Below are 21,807 nucleotides of genomic sequence, written 5' to 3' on the forward strand. Positions count from 1 at the left end.
TTATATTATACTAGCGGAAGTACCCGGCTTTTCCCGGGTGAAAAATATATTTCTTAAAAACCTTACATATATATACACAGATACTAAGGTATTGTCAAAGCCCGGTGGGCTGTTTGTACATTTCTCCACCAACAAATATATAAGAGGCTTTCACAAGTCCAAAAAGTTTTAGAAAGTGTGGGGTAAATAGTTGATGTCAAAATGTTTCCGAAAATTGTGGTCTCCCCCCCCCCCCTCAAAAAATATCTTTACCCTTCGTAGGTATATATACTAACAACACCTTACATATGTAGTGGTGGTGTTGACGTGCGCCGACAGTGATGGATCACGGGGCGGCGCGGGGTGCGGGGTTGGGCACGCATGTGGGCGTGGTGTGGACGCGCGCGCCGAGAGTGAGTGAGTACGGGGCGGCGCGGCGTGTGGGATTGTGCGCGCTGACACGAGGTGAGAAAGAGGATCGTGGGCAGCGCGCAGTGATTGGTCAAATGGGATGGGTGCTCTCAGCGACGTCCGCAGGATGGACATAAAGGAGGACGCGCGGGAGCACTCGGGGTTGTTAACCAGTTGAAGATTGAAGACGGAGTTGAAGAAGTAGTGCCCTGAGACCCCTAGTCCCGCTGTCCTTGTCAGGACCGGGGCCCTGTGTGGCTCGGAGGCGAGACTGTGGGACCCGTGGTCCGACGCCCATGTGGGTCGGGACTGTGGGACCCAGAGTCGAGACGGACACCCCGGCTGGGTGTGTTCCGAGAGGCTACGGGGCGTAAGAGCCCGTGTTGGTGTAGCCAGGAGAACCGTGTGGGTTAGGCTGGTGTTAGCCACTCGTGTAACTAAGTGGGTGTTGGTCACCCGAGTAACTATAGCTGGTGTTAGTCACCCGTGTAACTATAGTTGGTGAAATAAAAGAGTGTGCTACCCGTGAAGTCGTCTCCCGCCGAGTTACTACATTACAACTGGCGTCAGAAGTAAACCTGTCTTCAAAAAAGAATGGATACTAGGAAGACTACCCGCACCCACGAGCGAGATCGGGAAGACGACGGCGTACCGGAGACACAAACCTCGGAAGGAGAGGACGAGGAGTTGCCGCCGATGCAGCACTTCGCGGCGATGGCCGACGCTCCGCTCGCCTCCGACACCAGCCTACAGGACGCACACTCCCGCCTGGCGGAGTTGCTGCTCGCCGCCGCTGCAATTTTGGTGGAAATCACCGTTTCAGCGGGCGGAGGGACGGCTGCGGGGTTGGAGGAGGGAGCGCGGCTGGAGGGATCCCGCCAGAAGGCGCTTCGTGCCAAAAGTTTTGAAGTTGGCGCCGTTTTTGAGGGTCCGCCATCGGTTGGCGGGAAGCGCGGACACCACGTGGGCGGAGATCTCCACTCAGCGCAGCCCGCGTCATCGGCGCGCGCCAGAGCTCTCCATCATGCGCCTGCAGACGGAGCCGACATTTTCTATAACCACAGCGGCGCGCGGGAAAATCATTCCTCGGAGGACGACGACCGGGTCTTCCAGCAACGATTGCCCGCGCTGACGGCATTCAAGGCAGACGGGGGCGACTGGGGAGCCTTCCAACGAAGGTTCTTCGCACATCAAGAAATGTCGGGGTGGTCCGACACCACTGCCCTACGCGCGCTGCCAGCGACGCTCGACGACGACGCGCTTGCAGCCTTCACATCTGCCCCAAGGTCGTCCCGCTCAACGCTCCAGGCCGCGCTACATCTAATGGCTAAGGTGTTCGGCCCGCCCTCGACCTGTCGCCACCATTTCTACGAACGGCGCAAGGTGGTTGGAGAAACAACGCTCGCCTATCGCACGGCGCTGCTCGCCCTGGCGGACGCAGCTTTTCCCCGCATGGACAAGGAGGGGAAGGACGCCATGGTGACGGAGCAGCTGCTGGCGTTGGCTCACGACCTGGGAGTCCCCATCAATACGGCGGACGAAATGGACATCTACTCCCTGGGGATTGTCACGAGTATTCACGCATATGAAGTCCTCAAGCGCAAGCGGACGGTCATCTGCGCATCGGCGGGGATCGCGGCACCTGCCGCCACGGTCGCCGAGCCTCAGCCTGCTGCGGCTCGGGAGGAGGCCTTCACCATATCAAGACAGGGTGAGTGGAGAACGGGAGGTCGTTCGCCCACACGTTCATCCCGCAAGCTGGAGCAACCAAAACCTATGACGTCCCTCGTCGTCTGCTACAATTGCGGCCTTCGGGGTCACGTCGCGTCCGGGTGCCGGGCTCCGCGTCAGCGCGCCACGGGACCACGTCCGGACGACGACCAGGGCCACAAGTCGTCCCAGCTAAACCCGGCAAGTCGCGGCACCTCACACGCTCGGTCCACATACACGGCACACTCGGGTCGCCGCTTCGCGGTGGGGGGACCGCGTATGGGTACCGGGGATTCGGTTCGGCGAGGGGGGTTCGTACACGGCCCGAAAGCAGTCGAATGGTCCGAATTGGCCCACAGGATGGTGGCTGCGTCGGCCGGGTCGTCCGTGGTAACGGGGTTTATTGACGGGGTTGAGGTCCGGGTGCATGTGGACACGGGTGCGTCAGCCACTATCATTTCGGACCTTATTTATAACATCCTTCCCGTCCAATGTCGACCCCTTTTGCCGGTGGACGTACCATTTTACGCGGCGAACGGGGGATCCTTGGGAATCATCGGCCAGATTCGGGCGACTATTTGTATTGGCGATATCAAATTGGCGGGTCCTATTGTTGTATCATCATCGCTGGCAGTTCCTTGTTTACTAGGTACGGACTTTCTGGCTAAAATGCCCGTCAAAATTCTCATAGATCAGGCCTGCATTGAGCTTCCATCGGGACGGCGGGTTGCATTTTTGACGAGTCCTACTAAAATACGCACGGTTTGTGCGACGGTGCAGGCGCTGGCAACTCAGACTGTACGGGTACCCCCGGGATCGCAAATGTTGGTACCCCTTCGATTGAGGAAACCCCTCGGGGTGGATGCGGGGGGACAGGGAGTTCTGTTGGGGCCGTCAAACAGAGCTGTTGGGGGCCTCGGCTTAGCGGTGGCTCAGACCATGGTGCGGGCGGACAGTGAGCCGTTCGTTATGGTCCTGAATACGGGGTCGCGGCCAGCCATAATTACACAGGGAACAGTGCTGGCTCACGCGGCGCCGCTACCCGTCAAGGAACAGCTCGTTGCTCACGTGGATTCGAGAGTCGATACGCATCCTCAAATTGAGGAGGGGACAGAGTGGTTGGACTCGTTGTGTGCTGGGTCTAGTAACTTGTCTAGTGTGCAGTTGGGAGCGTTGAGGGGCTTGCTACTCGAATTCGCTGACGTGTTTAGCAGACACAAGTAAGATATTGGCTGCACAGACCTGTTGCGCCACCACATAGCGACGGGGGACGCGGCCCCTATTCGACAGAATCCCTTCCGGCTCAGCCCAGCCGAGAAGGAGCATGTGCAGTCCGCGGTTAATGACATGTTGGCGGCCGACATCATTTCGCCCTCTTCCAGTCCGTGGGGTGCTCCCATCGTCCTTGTTAAAAAACAGGACGGGTCCTTGCGGTTCTGTGTCGATTTCCGCCGCCTAAACAAAATCTCAATGGCCGACGCGTATCCGCTCCCCAGGATGGATGAGTCGCTGGATGCCTTGGCGGGAGCACAGTTTTTTTCGACGCTTGATCTGCTTTCGGGATTTTGCCAATTGCCCCTCGATGACGAATCGAAACCAAAAAACGCTTTCCGGACACCGGGAGGCCTATTTGAATTCAACCGATTGCCCATGGGCTTACATTCCGCTCCTGCCACGTTCCAGAGGCTCATGGAATTGGTTTTGTCAGGACTCCAATGGGACACCTGTTTGATTTACCTCGATGATATCGTTTTCAGCCGGACTTTTGAGGAGCACCTCCAGCGACTGAGAGCGGTGTTCCTCAGGATGCGTTCCGCTAAACTTAAATTTAAACCGGCAAAATGTTACCTGCTTCGGGAATTGGTCAGGTACTTGGGCCATATCGTTAGCCGTTCAGGGATCTCGACAGACCCTGCTAAGACGCACTGCGTCAGCTCATGGCCAACGCCAACCTCGGTCACTGAAGTCCGCAGCTTCATAGGATTCGCCTCCTACTACCGTCGTTTTGTTAAACAATTTGCCACCATAGCCAGGCCCCTGCACACTCTGACGGCTAAAGGTGTGAGGTTTCACTGGGGGCCGGAAGAGGAGGCTGCGTTCTGCTCCCTTCGTGACGCCTTGGTGCGGGTTCCCCCCTTGTGTTACCCCGATTTCACGCAACCGTTTTTGCTCGACACGGATGCCAGTAACACGGGTATCGGGGGAGTGCTCTCACAGGTGGTCGGGGGGGTCGAACGGGTGGTCGCCTACGGTAGCAGAGTTCTGTCACCTGCGGAACAACGCTACTGCGTAACACGTCGTGAATTGCTGGCGATTGTTTTTTTTATACAGCAATTCAGGCCGTATCTTTACGGCCGTCCTTTTATGGTTCGTACGGACCATGCGGCTCTCCAATACGCTATGCGGGTGGCGCAACCCTCCGGCCAATTGTCCCGATGGTTGGAGGTCCTTCAGGACTACCAATTCACGACGATTTACCGTAAGGGATTGCGCCACTCGAATGCGGATGCCTTGTCGCGATTGCCGCCGCGCACGGAATGCGCATGTCTGCTGGGATCGGCGCGGTGTAAACCCCCTGTCGCCGCCCCCGCGGAAGTTTTGCTCGCCGCCACTGACACTACGGGGGTCGACGCTCCCACGGGGACGGACTCGTTACTAGCGTTGCCTCTCATCGAGTGGGGCCGTCTCCAAATGGCCGACAGCTCCCTACTCACGCTACGTCGGAAGGTTGACGCTCCCGGAGGGGGGGAAACGCGGGTTGGTTCCTGGGTGTGCAGACAGGGCCTCTTGATGAAGTGGGACAACATGTCTCGGCGTCACGCGCTCGTTGTGCCATTTGCTATGCGGGGTAGGGTCGTTCTGGCTGCTCATGAACGACTCATGCATCTGGGTTTTCACAAAACGCTCGCCCTAATCCAGCGAGACTATTATTGGCCGGGGATGGGCAACGACGTGGCGAACATCCTTAAGGGATGTGTAGGGTGCGCCCAAAGAAAACCGCCACCAATAGCGGCTAATCCACCGCTGCAATCCATTCAGGTTTCACGCACAAACGAACTGGTTGCGCTCGACATCTTGGGGCCTTTTCCCGCTACACCTAGGGGTAATAAGTACCTGCTGGTTGGCGTAGAGTACTTCACCCGTTGGCCCATGGCATGGCCACTCGCCAACCAGTCGGCTGCGGCAGTGGCGGACGCCTTTGTCCAGGGCTATGTTTTGGACAAGGGTGCCCCCGAACGCTTGCTGACGGACCAAGGGAAAAAATTTTCGAGCGTTTTGTTGCGCGAGGTGTGCGACCTGTTGGGTACAAAAAAAGTGCGTACCTCCCCGTACCACCCGCAGACTGACGGAATGGTTGAACGTCTGAACAGGACGATTACTTCTATGCTGTGCCAACAGGTCTGCAACGATCAGGTTGATTGAGACTTACAGGTACCTGGGGTACTCGCGGCCTATCGAATGGCCCCTCATGCGGCGACGGGGTTTTCCCCATTTTTTCTCATGTATGGGCGGGAGGCCGATCCGACCATGGACGTCCAACTGGGGATTTCCCAGCCACGCGGAAAATCTAAATTGGCAGACCACATCAAATTTAATATCGCCAAACTGGCTGAAGCGCGAGAGGCTGCGAGATTGAATTCGCGGTCTCGGCAGATCGCGAACGAAAGATTGCATGGACGAAGGGTGCATACGCACGATTGGAAACCAGGCGATAAGGCCTGGCTGCATTGTCCACATACACCGTTGGCTACGTCCCCTAAATTGTTGAGACCATGGAGGGGACCGGTGGAAATTGTGCGTGTTGCACGACCCCAGAGTATACAGATTAAATGGGAAAAACGCCGTTGGTACGTGCACCCCTCCCGACTGAAACCCTTCGCGGCACCGCGTGACCCCACTTTGTGCCGTGGCGACCGAGCGTGTGATGTGGCCGTCGACTCGGGGAGGGATGTGTCGCAGGCTGATCCTCGCGTGTCTCCACCTGACCCACCCCCAGGTGTCTCGGACCTGACGGCTGTTGACCGTCGGGAACCGGAACCCCGCAGCACGCGCGGATCTCCGATGCCTGGCCCGTGCCTTCCTGGACTGCCGGCACCACCGGACGGTCAACCGCGTCGGGTGCCGTACGACGGACCGGCAAGGCGGACTCGTGCTAGGACACAACACTTTTCATGAAAAAATAAAAAAATCAAACCCGAGCTCGCCGCCGTGTTCCCCCTCTGCCGGGGTAATGTCCCGTTCAAGGGGCGCTCGGAAAGAATGGGACGCTGCACGAGTCGGAAATTTTTTTTCTTGCATACACATTTATTGTTGTCACTCGCCGGATTGTACATATTGTTCTTGTTGTTGCAGTGGCATGTGCTGATTTTTGCGAATGGGGGTGTTCTTGTTGTGTTGTGATTGTTGTTGTGTTACGGGGCACACATGGGGGGGGGGGGGGGGGGAGTAATAAATTTTTATGTAGTGGTGGTGTTGACGTGCGCCGACAGTGATGGATCACGGGGTGGCGCGGGGTGCGGGGTTGGGCACGCATGTGGGCGTGGTGTGGACGCGCGCGCCGGGAGTGAGTGAGTACGGGGCGGCGCGGCGTGTGGGATTGTGCGCGCTGACACGAGGTGAGAAAGAGGATCGTGGGCAGCGCGCAGTGATTGGTCAAATGGGATGGGTGCTCTCAGCGACGTCCGCAGGATGGACATAAAGGAGGACGCGCGGGAGCACTCGGGGTTGTTAACCAGTTGAAGATTGAAGACGGAGTTGAAGAAGTAGTGCCCTGAGACCCCTAGTCCCGCTGTCCTTGTCAGGACCGGGGCCCTGTGTGGCTCGGAGGCGAGACTGTGGGACCCGTGGTCCGACGCCCATGTGGGTCGGGACTGTGGGACCCAGAGTCGAGACGGACACCCCGGCTGTGTGTGTTCCGAGAGGCTACGGGGCGTAAGAGCCCGTGTTGGTGTAGCCAGGAGAACCGTATGGGTTAGGCTGGTGTTAGCCACCCGTGTAACTAAGTGAGTGTTGGTCACCCGAGTAACTATAGCTGGTGTTAGTCACCCGTGTAACTATAGTTGGTGAAATAAAAGAGTGTGCTACCCGTGAAGTCGTCTCCCGCCGAGTTACTACATTACACATACAACAGAGGAAGTGGTATCTATTGACTCTGTAGTAGTATCTACTGACTGTACCGTAGTATCTACTGAGCCAGTAGTAGCTACTGACTGTGTAGTAGTATTTAGTGACTGTAATAACTACTGACCATAGTAGTATTTACTGGGCCTACAGTAGTATCTACCGACTATATACTCGTAACGACTAACTGTATAGTATCTGCTGACTCTATAGTTGTATCCACTGACTATAGTAGTAACTACAAAATCTATAGCAGTATCTACTCACTCTATAATAGTATCTACTGACTCTAGTAGCTACTCACCGTAGCAGTATGTACTGACTGTATAGTAGTATATACTGACTGTAGCAGTATTGACTGACTGTAGTGGTATATACTGACTGTTTTAGTATTTACTATAGCGGTATCTACCAACTCGATAGCAGTATCTACTCTCACTACAGCAGTGTATACCGACTGAGGTCGTACCTGCTATCACTACAGCAGTGCATACTGCTGTGTTGGTACCTGCTATGATTACAGCAGTGCATACTGCTGTGGTGGTATCTGCTATGATGAGAGGAGTACATATTGTGGTGGTGGTACCTGGTATGATAACAGCAGTGCATATTGACTGTACTCATCATTCACCCTCACCATTCACCACTCACAACTCATCCTCACCACTCCCACTCACTATTCACCATTCACCCTCACAACTCACCACTCACCAACCTCCCTCACCAATCTCCCTCACCACTCACCCTCACCACTCACCCTCACCACTCACCAATCACCACTCACCCTCACCACTCACTCTCACCACTAACCCTCACCACTAACCCTCACCACTCTCACTCACCACTCTCCCTCACCACTCACCATTCACTCTCACCATTCACCCTCACCATTCAGCCTCACCACTCACCCTCACCACTCACCCTCACCACTCACCGTCACAACCACCACTCACCCTCACCACTCAACTTCACCCTCACTACTCACCATTCATCCTCACCAATCACCACTTACCAATCACCACTCACCGCTCTCCACTAACCCTCATCACTCAAGCTCACCACTCACCCTCAAAACTAACCACTCTCTCACCACTCACCCTCACCACTCAGCACTCACCCTCACCACTCACCGTCACCACTCACCCTCACCACTCACCGCTCACCACTCACCCATCACCACTCACAACCGCCACTCACCCTCACCACTCATCCTCACCACTCACCCTCACAACATCTACTCACCACTCACCCTGACCACTCACCACTCATCCTCACCAATCACACCCTCACCAATCACCACTCACCCGCACTGCTCACCCTCACCACTCACGCTCACCCTCACCACTCACCCCTCACCACTCACCCCTCACTAATCACCACTCATAACCGCCACTCACCCTCACCACTCACCCTCAACACTCACCTCACCACTCACCGTCACCACTCACCCTCACTACTCACCACTCATCCTCACCAATCACACCCTCAACAATCACCACTCACCCTCACCACTCACCCTCACCACTCACTCTCACCACTCACCCTCACAATAACCACTCACCCTCAACGCTCAGCACTCACCCTCACCACTCACCACTCATCCTCACCAATCACACCCTCACCAATCACCACTCACCCTCACCATTTGCCACTCACCCTCACCACTCACCCTCACCATTCACCCTCACCACTCTCCCTCACCACTCTCCCTCACCACTCACCAGTCACGCTCACCACTCACCCTCACTACTCACCACTCACCCTCACTACTCACCCTCACCACTCACCCTCACCACTCACCCTGACCACTCACCACTCATCCTCACCAATCACACCCTCACCAATCACCACTCACCCTCACTGCTCACCCTCACTGCTCACCCTCACCACTCACCCTCACCACTCACCCTCACCATTCACCACTCACGCTCACCCTCACCACACACCCCTCACTAATCACCACTCACAACTGCCACTAACCCTCCCCACTCACCTTCACCCTCACCAATCACCATCACCACTCACCACTCTCCCTCACCACTCTCCCTCACCACTCTCCCTCACCACTCTCCCTCACCACTCTCCCTCACCACTCTCCCTCACCACTCTCCCTCACCACTCTCCCTCACCACTCTCCCTCACCACTCTCCCTCACCAAAGGGCGATCCTAAAGGAATCTACAACATTCGATGATTCCTTTGCGCGATTCAAAGAATCGATTCCTGGCGCATAGGAGGTTTCCATTTTTAATTACAAAGTTTTATTTTCATTGTTATGTTATGTTTTAAAGTTTTCAGGAGTTTTTAATTATATTTTAGCCCCGGTCAACGCCGGATATTTCCCATTCGTAGCAGTTTATATCAACTCTATAACCAACTTATATTAAACGGAAATAAGGCGATTCTAAATGAATCTACAACCTTCGATTCCTTTTCGCGATTCATAGAATCGATTCTTGGCGCGGTCGGGTTTAGAGTTTTAATTACACAGTTGTATTTTCATTGAGATGTTATGTTTTAAAGTTTTCAGAAGATTTTAAATGTATTTTTCCCCCGGGCAACGCTGGGTATATCGAGTTTATACCACAAAGTCGTCGCCTGACAGAGTTGCGTGTCGAGGCCTAGTACCGTGCAGAGCCTCCGGCCTCGCCTAGATTGCCCACCCGGCTGAGGCTGGGTACTGGGGCCATTACCCCCCCCCCCCCGCGCTACAATAATACTGTCTAATCGCTATAATTTTATTATCTACCGACCCTATAATAGTAATTGCACACATTGGGGTGGGGGGGGGGAGTGAAGAGGACGTGAAACTTTGATGAATTTACCTCAGAGTCGCGTGTTAATGCGTGCGCATATTTTTAACGGGAATTAAAAATGGCGTCCACCCCGCAGCGAAGTTGTTGCTACCCGTTGCCAGGGGCAACCGCCGTGGTCCGCGCCGGTCAGCGATATTAAATAAATAAATAAAGATTTAAATAACTAATTAAATAGAAATCGCACTAAATCGATAATCAGTCCGATTTAAAGTTTAGAGACGATAAATCGGAAATGCCTAAGTTTACCGCGGGGCCGGGGCGTGCCCACCTGCTAAATTTAATCTCGGCGAACCCCACGGTCCGAGAGCTACATCCCCCGCAAGGGAGCGTACGCAGACGGACAGACGGACGGACAGACAGACAGACAAAAAATGAATTATATAGGTTAGATTAAAACAATACAAATACTTTTTACCTGATAAATCTGCTTAGCTGCTCTATCATTTACAATAGCTTGGCATGTGATGGCAAACTCTTGTAAATTCGTACAATGGATAGGGTTATAGAGGGCGGGGTGGCACAGAGAGCTGTTGAAACGTAATGGCTTCTCTTTAGTCTCCAATAAAACCACCTCCATAACAAGGATCAACAACATATATACAGCATATCTCAATGTAAAACAAAATACACTTGTATGTGCGTGTAGCGCAGGGACGTGCGGTCAGGCGAGGCAGAGCCTCACCTGTCATACTCCAATGAAAATCGCTGTTACGAAAAAAAAGAATCAATTAAAACACTTCATTTTCCACTGATCTGTGTTATAAATGTCATTTATGTACGATTCCAATCATTTTTATAGTCAAAATCACCAAATTTGCGGAGCTCCGCTGCAAATACAGGAAGAGACGAGAGATGAGGCAGGACGTGCTCAGCCTCCTCTCTGATTGCGCAACCCCTATTCTGTAATGCGTGTTTTCATAAGGCGAATTGGATATAATTCGATGAATCTATTAGGGAACACATTTTTATAACGCGCATGCGAATTGGTTATAAGGCGATCGAGTGAACAGAACTACGTTGCGCGAGTAGGAATAAGCAGTTGTAAGGCTACCTCGGTGTAGCATCACAAGGTTGGATGCTCTTGATGCTACCCACACACCTCAGTCTTTGTTTAGCCTGCGTAAGCACATCACGTGTTATCGCAGACCGTGGCTTACCCTATATTGTACAGGGTGCTTCAACATTTTTTTAACACTTATATGAGACTATCGTTTTTACAGGAAAAAGAACGGATAATACACTGTAACATGATAAAAACAAATGTACGTTAATAGCTTCAAAAAGTCAAAGAGTCTCCACCTGTTCGCCATCATTGTCAACACATGCCTTGAATCTTCTCCAGGTGGTCTCCAGAGCCCGGAGGCGCATTTCTTGTGGTATTGCTGCAAATTCTCACAAGTATAAAAAAAAATTGAAGCACCCTGTACATTATTTATTGTAACGCAATTTTCCATAACGCGGTGTTCTTCAGGAACGCAACTACTGCGTTACAGGAGAGCAGACTGTATAATCATGCAGGGTCTCAAACTCAGGACACTAGAGGTCGACCAAATTTAAGCTCGATTTCAATTTCGAAGGAATATTAAAAAAGCGAATCAATATAACAGGACCCTGCGGGGTGGGCTGGTAGGAACGAATAACCAAAGAATATAAACATAATGTATTATTACACTTGTTTAGCCAGGAAAGCCCCACTGAGTCGAAAGGTTTTTGTAGGGTCCTGCCAAGTGTTTGCAGTAGGGGGCGATGTTGCTACACCTAATCGGACGATACGAAGGGAGAGTTTGAGGCCTAGTTCTAGGCTTTAGGCCTAGCTTTAGGCCGCTGTGAGTTAATTTTTAATTTGAATGTTTTTATTATTTATATAAAAGCTTTAAATTAAAATGTTTCTATTTAAAAACATGAGGGAATGTAACATTGTTAAACATTAACTCCCTTGCACATACGCGGGGGTACGATACGAAGGGAGAGTTTGAGGCCTAGTTCTAGGCTTTAGGCCTAGCTGTAGGCTTTATGCCGCTGTGAGTTAAATTTTTATTTAAAAGTTTTAATTAAAAGCTATCTCAGGGAATTATAAGGGAATGTTACACTAGTTTAGCCAGGAAAGCCTCATTAATTTTAATGTTTTAATTAAAAGCTATCTGAGGAAATTATAAGGGAATGTTACACTTGTTTAGCCAGGAAAGCGTCACTGAGTCTAAAGGTTTTTGTAGGGTCCTGCCAAGTGTTTGCAGTAGGGGGCGATGTTGCTACACGGATGGACAGACGGACGGACGGACGATATAATCTATTGTAGGCTGGTTCACTTCGTTCCTACCAGTAAAACTGCTACATCTTCCATATCGTTCGTCTCTTGTCAATATCTCTTCTGTCGTCTCACAATGAGTTTATGGATAGGAAAGGGGTGGGGGCAAAATTATTTCTGCTCGGGGCCACCAAATAGGCCAGCACCACCACTGCCTGAATGTACCATGAGGAGGCGTTTCAAGTCTTGCGCTCGCAGTCTCAGACTCGCATACTCGACATGCCCCTCAACCATCGCCCACAAACACCGCCTTGTTGTGAAAGAGCCAACGCAAGAAGATCCCTGGGTTTGATCTTCCACGAAGCTCATGGTCCACCCTAAACTGTATTCACTGCACAAACCACGGCAGTAGATTAAGATACCTGATGCACAAGTGGAAAATGAAAAACTCCCCAGTAGTGTGTGACTGTGGTCATCCAGAACAGACCGTACACCATACAATGATGCAACGCCCGATCCACAAATACGAAAGGGACATCTCAATGATGATGATACACTTCACTGCTCTTGGCGCGGTTGTCTGGCTTGACCACCTGAATGTGAGATTGCAGTTGTTGCTCTGCGTCTACATTAGCCATGTGAAGGAAGATGAAGACCTATCGCCCAGCTTGAGGGCAGGGTGGGATCTAAATAAGTGTAATGCGGGCGTAAATGGGCGGGCCGGATGTGACGATCCGAGAGGGAGGAGTCAGGGTCACGTGGGGGGAGATGGTATGGCGGGGAGACAGGAAGACATCTGGGTCAGTCGGGGGAGTGAAGAGTGGAGAACACGTTGGGTGGTCGCCGTGCCTCAGCCTGGTGGCTGAGGGGCTCATGACGGCGCCAGCCAGCGGGGTGGAAGAGAGAGTTGGGGATAGAGACAGAGAGTGGCGAGATCGCCACAGAGGCCACGCAGGGCAGAGGTTGGAGAGTGGCGAGATCGCCACAGAGGCCACGCAGGGCTGAGGTTGGGGAGTGGCGAGATCGCCACACATGGTAAGACTTGGCACCGTCGGCCAGCGGTGACCAAGCACGGAGGAACGACGGGCAGCGGTGGAGCTGCAGTGAGGGCAGCGGTGGAGCTGCAGTGAGTGCAGCCGGAGGACTGTACAGGACTCTGCAGCGGAGCTGCAGAGGTGTGGAGGCTATGGGAGCGAGGGCAGCTATGGAGCTGCCAAGGGGAGAGCTCTGAGTGAGGGCCGTGTGGGAAAAGTGTAAGAACCCGAATAAAGGACAACGGAGACAGACCCAGGATCGAGTACTTTATTACACTGGTGTCAGAAGTGAAACGGCATGTCAAGACAGCTCAGAAGAAAGAATATTCCTGCACCATCATCTGCTACATCCGACTTACGACGGAGACAGATGGCGGCGCAGCTGGAGACCTTGAAAATCGTGCTGGCGCAACTGTGTGAGCTCACCACGCCGAGGACGGCGGTGGGGAGAGCCGATGGTGGTCTGCAGGCCGCCGCCTTGCCTGCGCTGCCAGCGCCATCTGCCACGCGGCACGAAGACGCCATCTTGGGCGTGGCAGGGGAGAAACGGCGGGAAGCCGCCATCTTGTCTTCACCGCGGCGGGGAGACGCCGCCATCTTCAACATCGCGGCGGAGAGGCGGCCTTGCGCTGCCATCTGGAGGTGCCGCGGGGTGAGCAGCCTGCTGTGAGCTGCTGTTTTGCGAGGAGAGGACGACGACGCTGCAGCTGCTGGGGCGGGAGCTCTCCCGTCCTGGCTCGGGTGCGAGACAACGGAGCAGTCAAGTCATCGTTCGAGTTCTGCGAGGCGTCTCAAGTTACCACCCTGCTGTCCTCTGCTTGCTGCAGCCCCGGGCGAGTCGTAACGATACGCACCCGGCCTTAACACACACCTCACCCATCTTTCGAGGGCCCGGGGGCGATTTTTCTCATGTCTCGAGTGTGCGGAGCGCGGTTCGGGCTGTGTGTATGTGTGTGTGTTGACGATGAACGCGCTATCTGCTTGTTGCTCGGTGTCAATTAGTGTGTGTGTGTTGAGGATGGACGGAGAGTCTGCTGTGCTTGCTGTGTGTCAAATAGTGTGTGTGCGCTGCGGTGTGGAGTTGTTATCTTGATGGCGAAGTTAATTATTAACTCGGGAGCGTCGGGTATCCAGCGCTGTACCATCTCGTGGGTTACCGTGTGCGATGGGCTTAATTGAAAAATATATATTTTTTGGTGTATTGTGCTGCGAGGTGCTATGTGCGATGTGGTTGTTTGCAAGAGAGAGAATATTTGTGTTGTTGCTGCAATGTTACGACTGGATTAATGGTGTGTTGGTTGCCTGCAGATCTGCTTGCTATTGTGCTTAAATGTACGCGTGTGATCGCGATATGCTGACTGCATGTGCTGTTTACACCGTTCTGTACGGTTACGGGGTGCAATGCATTAGTTGACTTGGGGTTGGGAGTGTTATTAATTGTGCGTACCTGTTTCGAAATTGGTAACAAATTCGAGGGGGACCCAAAAATTTGGTTGTATGGATGTTTATGCACACGATATTGCGTGTATATTATAGGTAATTGCGCTTTTTGAGAGAGCTCGCGATGAGGGTGCGCAATGACGCCGTTGTGGGTGGCTCAGATGTTAAGGGTGATGGGACCGTAAATTGGCGCCAAGTGGCGTCACTCATTCGGTTGATTGCATGCAGCCAGGAGTTGCTTTGCGAATTGGTGTGTGTAACCAATGTGGTTTGGTAAAATATTGGTTAAAATTTCCCCGATATGACTGCTGTGCGCAGCAAGCTGGGGCTGTGTGTCTATCATTGGTGGGGTTGTTACAACGTGACGGGGGATGCATCTTGTGACCCCCACCAAAGGGAAGCTGGGGTGCACGCACGGAGAAAACTGGCCACGTGTTCGCATGTTGGGCCGCCATTTTGCGCGCACGCGGGGTATGGCGACGATGCGCTTTGCGCAAAGGGCCGCCATTTTGAGTGCGCGCGAGATATTGCGAGAACGCGCTTGGCGAAGGGGGCCGCCATTTTGAGCGCACGGGAAAAACCTCGGTGGGGCAAATATTCCATCTGTTATGCCTGCCATTGTTGATTGGGTGATGCACGAGTTGTGGTCACATCGGCCTATGGCTGATGGCTGACCTGACAGCCCGGAGGCGAAACCTCCGTGGTATGTCTCAAACTAATGGGCCGTGTGCTCATATGGCTCGGGGAGTCATGGTTCAGTTGTGCGGTGGCAGACTGAACCTGGTGTGCCGGGGGCTCACGGGATTTGGGTTAGGGCGTTATTGTCTCTATAAGAGAACATTACCCCATGGGGGGGGTCGTTGGTGTCTGGCCTTGTCGAGGGATTGATCTTCCCTTGGCTATAAAGCGTTAGACTATAAGAGGCTGGTGTGTGTCCATCGCTGATGGGATAGTAAGGGCGGAGCATGGCCGAGTTGCTGCTCATTCCCGAAATTGCACTAGCCGAGAGTATGATCAGTGGATGTTGCTGTGGTTTGACGACCATGGTAAGGGTTAGGGCGAGTTAAACGTTACCGCTGGGGAGCGTGGCTCTCTCCACGCGAGGGTGTGCGACTAGGGGTTTTGTTGAGAGTGACCATGGGTACATGCTGTGTACGTGTGATGTCTGTGCTGGTCCTCAAGGGAGGACTGCTGGTGGGTAAGAGCAGAAATTTTTGTTGTTGTTGTTGTCACGTGTAAATAATATTGTTGTTAAAATGTAAATACTGGGGCATCCATCGCGTTTATTTTGGGTAATTATTGGGGTTTTCTTAAACGGGCCGGAATTACATCATCTCCACTACCCTGGGGCCGGGTGGCTGTCGTGTACGACATGCGGATGTGCGTTGTTGTGCTGTGCCTCAGGGATTGGATTCTCCTTCTCGTCACAGATCTTCGGTGCCTGCCACTGGGTGTTACCTGGTGTGCTAACTGGATGAGGACTTAAAGGAGCAATTGAGCGCCCGTTCTTCATTCTGCTCTACCACTTGCTCTTTGATGTTGGACTTGAGCCGAGCGGATGGAACAACAACATGGACACGCTCTAAGACACCACATTTCTGGGTTGTGCGCGTGTGCCATTCTTGCGTGTCGGTTGCCGTTGTTGTGCTTTGTGCTATTATTATTCTTGTTGTTCTGTTCCGGTTCCTGATCCCTCCCCTTTCGTTACTTGTGTTGTTGTTATAATCTCCGTTGTGTCTGGGGGACTCCTGTTTGTGATGCCTTCGCCCGCATTATTTTGTTCTGTTTCAGCCGAGGACGGCTGGAATTTTCTCTACGGGGGAGGGTGGTGTAATGCGGGCATAAATGGGCGGGCCGGATGTGACGATCCGAGAGGGAGGAGTCAGGGTCACGTGGGGGGAGATGGTATAGCGGGGAGACAGGAAGACATCTGGGTCAGTCGGGGGAGTGAAAAGTGGAGAACACGTTGGGTGGTCGCCGTGCCTCAGCCTGGTGGCTGAGGGGCTCATGACGGCGCCAGCCAGCGGGGTGGAAGAGAGAGTTGGGGATAGAGACAGAGAGTGGCGAGATCGCCACAGAGGCCACGCAGGGCAGAGGTTGGAGAGTGGCGAGATCGCCACACACGGTAAGACTTGGCACCGTCGGCCAGCGGTGACCAAGCATGGAGGAACGACGGGCAGCGGTGGAGCTGCAGTGAGGGCAGCGGTGGAGCTGCAGTGAGTGCAGCCGGAGGACTGTACAGGAGTCTGCAGCGGAGCTGCAGAGGTGTGGAGGCTACGGGAGCGAGGGCAGCTATGGAGCTGCCAAGGGGAGAGCTCTGAGCGAGGGCCGTGTGGGAAAAGTGTAAGAACCCGAATAAAGGACAACGGAGACAGACCCAGGATCGAGTCCTTTATTACACTGGTGTCAGAAGTGAAACGGCATGTCAAGACAGCTCAGAAGAAAGAATATTCCTGCGCCATCATCTGCTACATCCGACTTACGACGGAGACAGATGGCGGCGCAGCTGGAGACCTTGAAAATCGTGCTGGCGCAACTGTGTGAGCTCACCACGCCGAGGACGGCGGTGGGGAGAGCCGATGGTGGTCTGCAGGCCGCCGCCTTGCCTGCGCTGCCAGCGCCATCTGCCACGCGGCACGAAGACGCCATCTTGGGCGTGGCAGGGGAGAAACGGCGGGAAGCCGCCATCTTGTCTTCACCGCGGCGGGGAGACGCCGCCATCTTCAACATCGCGGCGGAGAGGCGGCCTTGCGCTGCCATCTGGAGGTGCCGCAGGGTGAGCAGCCTGCTGTGAGCTGCTGTTTTGCGAGGAGAGGACGGCGACGCTGCAGCTGCTGGGGTGGGAGCTCTCCCGTCCTGGCTCGGGTGCGAGACAACGGAGCAGTCAAGTCATCGTTCGAGTTCTGCGAGGCGTCTCAAGTTACCACCCTGCTGTCCTCTGCTTGCTGCAGCCCCGGGCGAGTCGTAACGATACGCACCCGGCCTTAACACACACCTCACCCATCTTTCGAGGGCCGGGGGGCGATTTTTCTCATGTCTCGAGTGTGCGGAGCGCGGTTCGGGCTGTGTGTATGTGTGTGTGTGTTGACGATGAACGCGCTATCTGCTTGTTGCTCGGTGTCAATTAGTGTGTGTGTGTGTTGAGGATGGACGGAGAGTCTGCTGTGCTTGCTGTGTGTCAAATAGTGTGTGTGCGCTGCGGTGTGGAGTTGTTATCTTGATGGCGAAGTTAATTATTAACTCGGGAGCGTCGGGTATCCTGCGCTGTACCATCTCGTGGGTTACCGTGTGCGATGGGCTTAATTGAAAAATATATTTTTTTTGGTGTATTGTGCTGCGAGGTGCTATGTGCGATGTGGTTGTTTGCAAGAGAGAGAATATTTGTGTTGTTGCTGCAATGTTACGACTGGATTAATGGTGTGTTGGTTGCCTGCAGATCTGCTTGCTATTGTGCTTAAATGTACGCGTGTGATCGCGATATGCTGACTGCATGTGCTGTTTACACCATTCTGTACGGTTACGGGGTGCAATGCATTAGTTGACTATTGGGGTTGGGAGTGTTATTAATTGTGCGTACCTGTTTGGAAATTGGTAACAAATTCGAGGGGGACCCAAAAATTTGGTTGTATGGATGTTTATGCACACGATATTGCGTGTATATTATAGGTAATTGCGCTTTTTGATAGAGAGAGCGCGCGATGAGGGTGCGCAATGACGCCGTTGTGGGTGGCTCAGATGTTAAGGGTGATGGGACCGTAAATTGGCGCCAAGTGGCGTCGCTCATTCGGTTGATTGCATGCAGCCAGGAGTTGCTTTGCGAGTTGGTGTGTGTAACCAATGTGGTTTGGTAAAATATTGGTTAAAATTTCCCCGATATGACTGCTTTGCGCAGCAAGCTGGGGCTGTGCGTCTATCATTGGTGGGGTTGTTACAACGTGACGGGGGATGCATTTTGTGACCCCCACCAAAGGGAAGCTGGGGTGCACGCACGGAGAAAACTGGCCACGTGTTCGCACGTTGGACCGCCATTTTGCGCGCACGTGGGGTATGGCGACGATGCGCTTTGCGCAAAGGGCCGGCATTTTGAGTGCGCGCGAGATATTGCGAGAACGCGCTTGGCGAAGGGGGCCGCCATTTTGAGCGCGCGGGAAAAACCTCGATGGGGCAAATATTCCATCTGTTATGCCTGCCATTGTTGATTGGGTGATGCACGAGTTGTGGTCACATCGGCCTATGGCTGATGGCTGACCTGACAGCCCGGAGGCGAAACCTCCGTGGTATGTCTCAAACTAATGGGCCGTGTGCTCATATGGCTCGGGGAGTCATGGTTCAGTTGTGCGGTGGCAGACTGAACCTGGTGTGCCGGGGGCTCACGGGATTTGGGTTAGGGCGTTATTGTCTCTATAAGAGAACATTACCCCATGGGGGGGGTCGTTGGTGTCTGGCCTTGTCGAGGGATTGATCTTCCCTTGGCTATAAAGCGTTAGACTATAAGAGGCTGGTGTGTGTCCATCGCTGATGGGATAGTAAGGGCGGAGCATGGCCGAGTTGCTGCTCATCCCCGAAATTGCACTAGCCGAGAGTATGATCAGTGGATGTTGCTGTGGTTTGACGACCACGGTAAGGGTTAGGGCGAGTTAAACGTTACCGCTGGGGAGCGTGGCTCTCTCCACGCGAGGGTGTGCGACTAGGGGTTTTGTTGAGAGTGACCGTGGGTACATGCTGTGTACGTGTGATGTCTGTGCTGGTCCTCAAGGGAGGACTGCTGGTGGGTAAGAGCAGAAATTTTTTTTGTTGTTGTTGTCACGTGTAAATAATATTGTTGTTAAAATGTAAATACTGGGGCATCCATCGCGTTTATTTTGGGTAATTTTTGGGGTTATCTTAAACGGGCCGGAATTACATCATCTCCACTACCCTGGGGCCGGGTGGCTGTCATGTACGACATGCGGATGTGCGTTGTTGTGCTGTGCCTCAGGGATTGGATTCTCCTTCTCGTCACAGATCTTCGGTGCCTGCCACATACTGGGTGTTACCTGGTGTGCTAACTGGATGAGGACTTAAAGGAGCAATTGAGCACCCGTTCTTCATTCTGCTCTACCACTTGCTCTTTGATGTTGGACTTGAGCCGAGCGGATGGAACAACAACATGGACACGCTCTAAGACACCACATTTCTGGGTTGTGCGCGTGTGCCATTCTTGCATGTCGGTTGCCGTTGTTGTGCTTTGTGCTATTATTATTCTTGTTGTTCTGTTCCGGTTCCTGATCCCTCCCCTTTCGTTACTTGTGTTGTTGTTATAATCTCCGTTGTGTCTGGGGGACTCCTGTTTGTGATGCCTTCGCCCGCATTATTTTGTTCTGTTTCAGCCGAGAACGGCTGGAATTTTCTCTACGGGGGAGTGTGGTGTAATGCGGGCGTAAATGGGCGGGCCGGATGTGACGATCCGAGAGGGAGGAGTCAGGATCACGTGGGGGGAGATGGTATAGCGGGGAGACAGGAAGACATCTGGGTCAGTCGGGGGAGTGAAGAGTGGAAAACACGTTGGGTGGTCGCCGTGCCTCAGCCTGGTGGCTGAGGGGCTCATGACGGCGCCAGCCAGCGGGGTGGAAGAGAGAGTTGGGGATAGAGACAGAGAGTGGCGAGATCGCCACAGAGGCCACGCAGGGTTGAGGTTGGGGAGTGGCGAGATCGCCACACACGGTAAGACTTGGCACCGTCGGCCAGCGGTGACCAAGCACGGAGGAACGACGGGCAGCGGTGGAGCTGCAGTGAGGGCAGCGGTGGAGCTGCAGTGAGTGCAGCCGGAGGACTGTACAGGAGTCTGCAGCGGAGCTACAGAGGTGTGGAGGCTACGGGAGCGAGGGCAGCTATGGAGCTGCCAAGGGGAGAGCTCTGAGCGAGGGCCGTGTGGGAAAAGTGTAAGAACCAGAATAAAGGACAACGGAGACAGACCCAGGATCGAGTCCTTTATTACATAAGGTATTCACCATAAAAACACATGATTTCAGTAAAACAAATTCATATGATCTCGCAAGTGCGTGTCACAACGGCATATCAAACAGAATGTGACAATGAACTCACCTGCGAAATAGCAAGCTCAAGGTATCCGTGTGCTACCGGTTTTGTCTTTATAGTATTCGCTATTCATGGTTTCCTGCTGCAACAAAAACACGTTATAGCAATTGTTTTTACCTTTAGCAGGGTCAAAGATAATGGATGGAGTGATGATGCAGTGGTTTATGCACTGTGCGATCTGAGTTTGATTCCTGGCCATGGCTGACATCGGTGACAAGTGACATCTGAACAGATCCTGTACCCCCCCCAACCCATACCGAGCAGCATGGTAAAGTATGGTCGAACAACCCAAATGACCGACACGGTGTGTGGAGGCCCTTCTACAGCAGTGGACTGGCAAATGAGCTGTAATGTTTGCATTTGTAAATAAAAGCGTATTTTGCCATAAACTGAAAAATATGAGTCTTGCTGCTCCAAACGAGCATGGGGTGAAATTCCATTCAGTATGCAGCTCTCAGCAAGGTGGTCAATATTCCACATTCCTTTGGGAGGGGGGACTCTATGGAACCACCACTTCTGCATTTCCACACAATGGATTTTATTTTATAAACCTCTGACCTTCAGTGTAGCATTCTAGCACAATGTCAGCAACGGTTTGTCCAGAATTACCAGTAAGCCAGGGCCAATCTGGTTTCCTGTACCATGTTAAATGGTCCATCCGTTTAAGTGTAAACCTTAGATTCATCCATTCCATCAAATGCAGTATTGTAATTGGTATCTATCAGATACAATACAATGCAATTCAACCACATTCCAAGACTCTGTAAGGAAAAAAATGACATTTTATCGAGGTAGTCTATAAAAACTAAAACTATAAACTTTTTATTTTACCAGGTGAGGCCCACTGAGCTATGTAGATCTTTTTTCAGAAGAGACCTGGCTCAGGTGTTTCACAATATTACGTGTTACTCTTGTTCAAGAGAAATACAATTACAAGATGTTACCTCAAGTGTCTGGGATGGTTGTCCTGTATG

This window comes from Lampetra planeri, chromosome 11 (genome assembly GCF_965212315.1).
Source record: "Lampetra planeri chromosome 11, kcLamPlan1.2.h2, whole genome shotgun sequence".
NCBI lineage: Eukaryota > Metazoa > Chordata > Hyperoartia > Petromyzontiformes > Petromyzontidae > Lampetra > Lampetra planeri.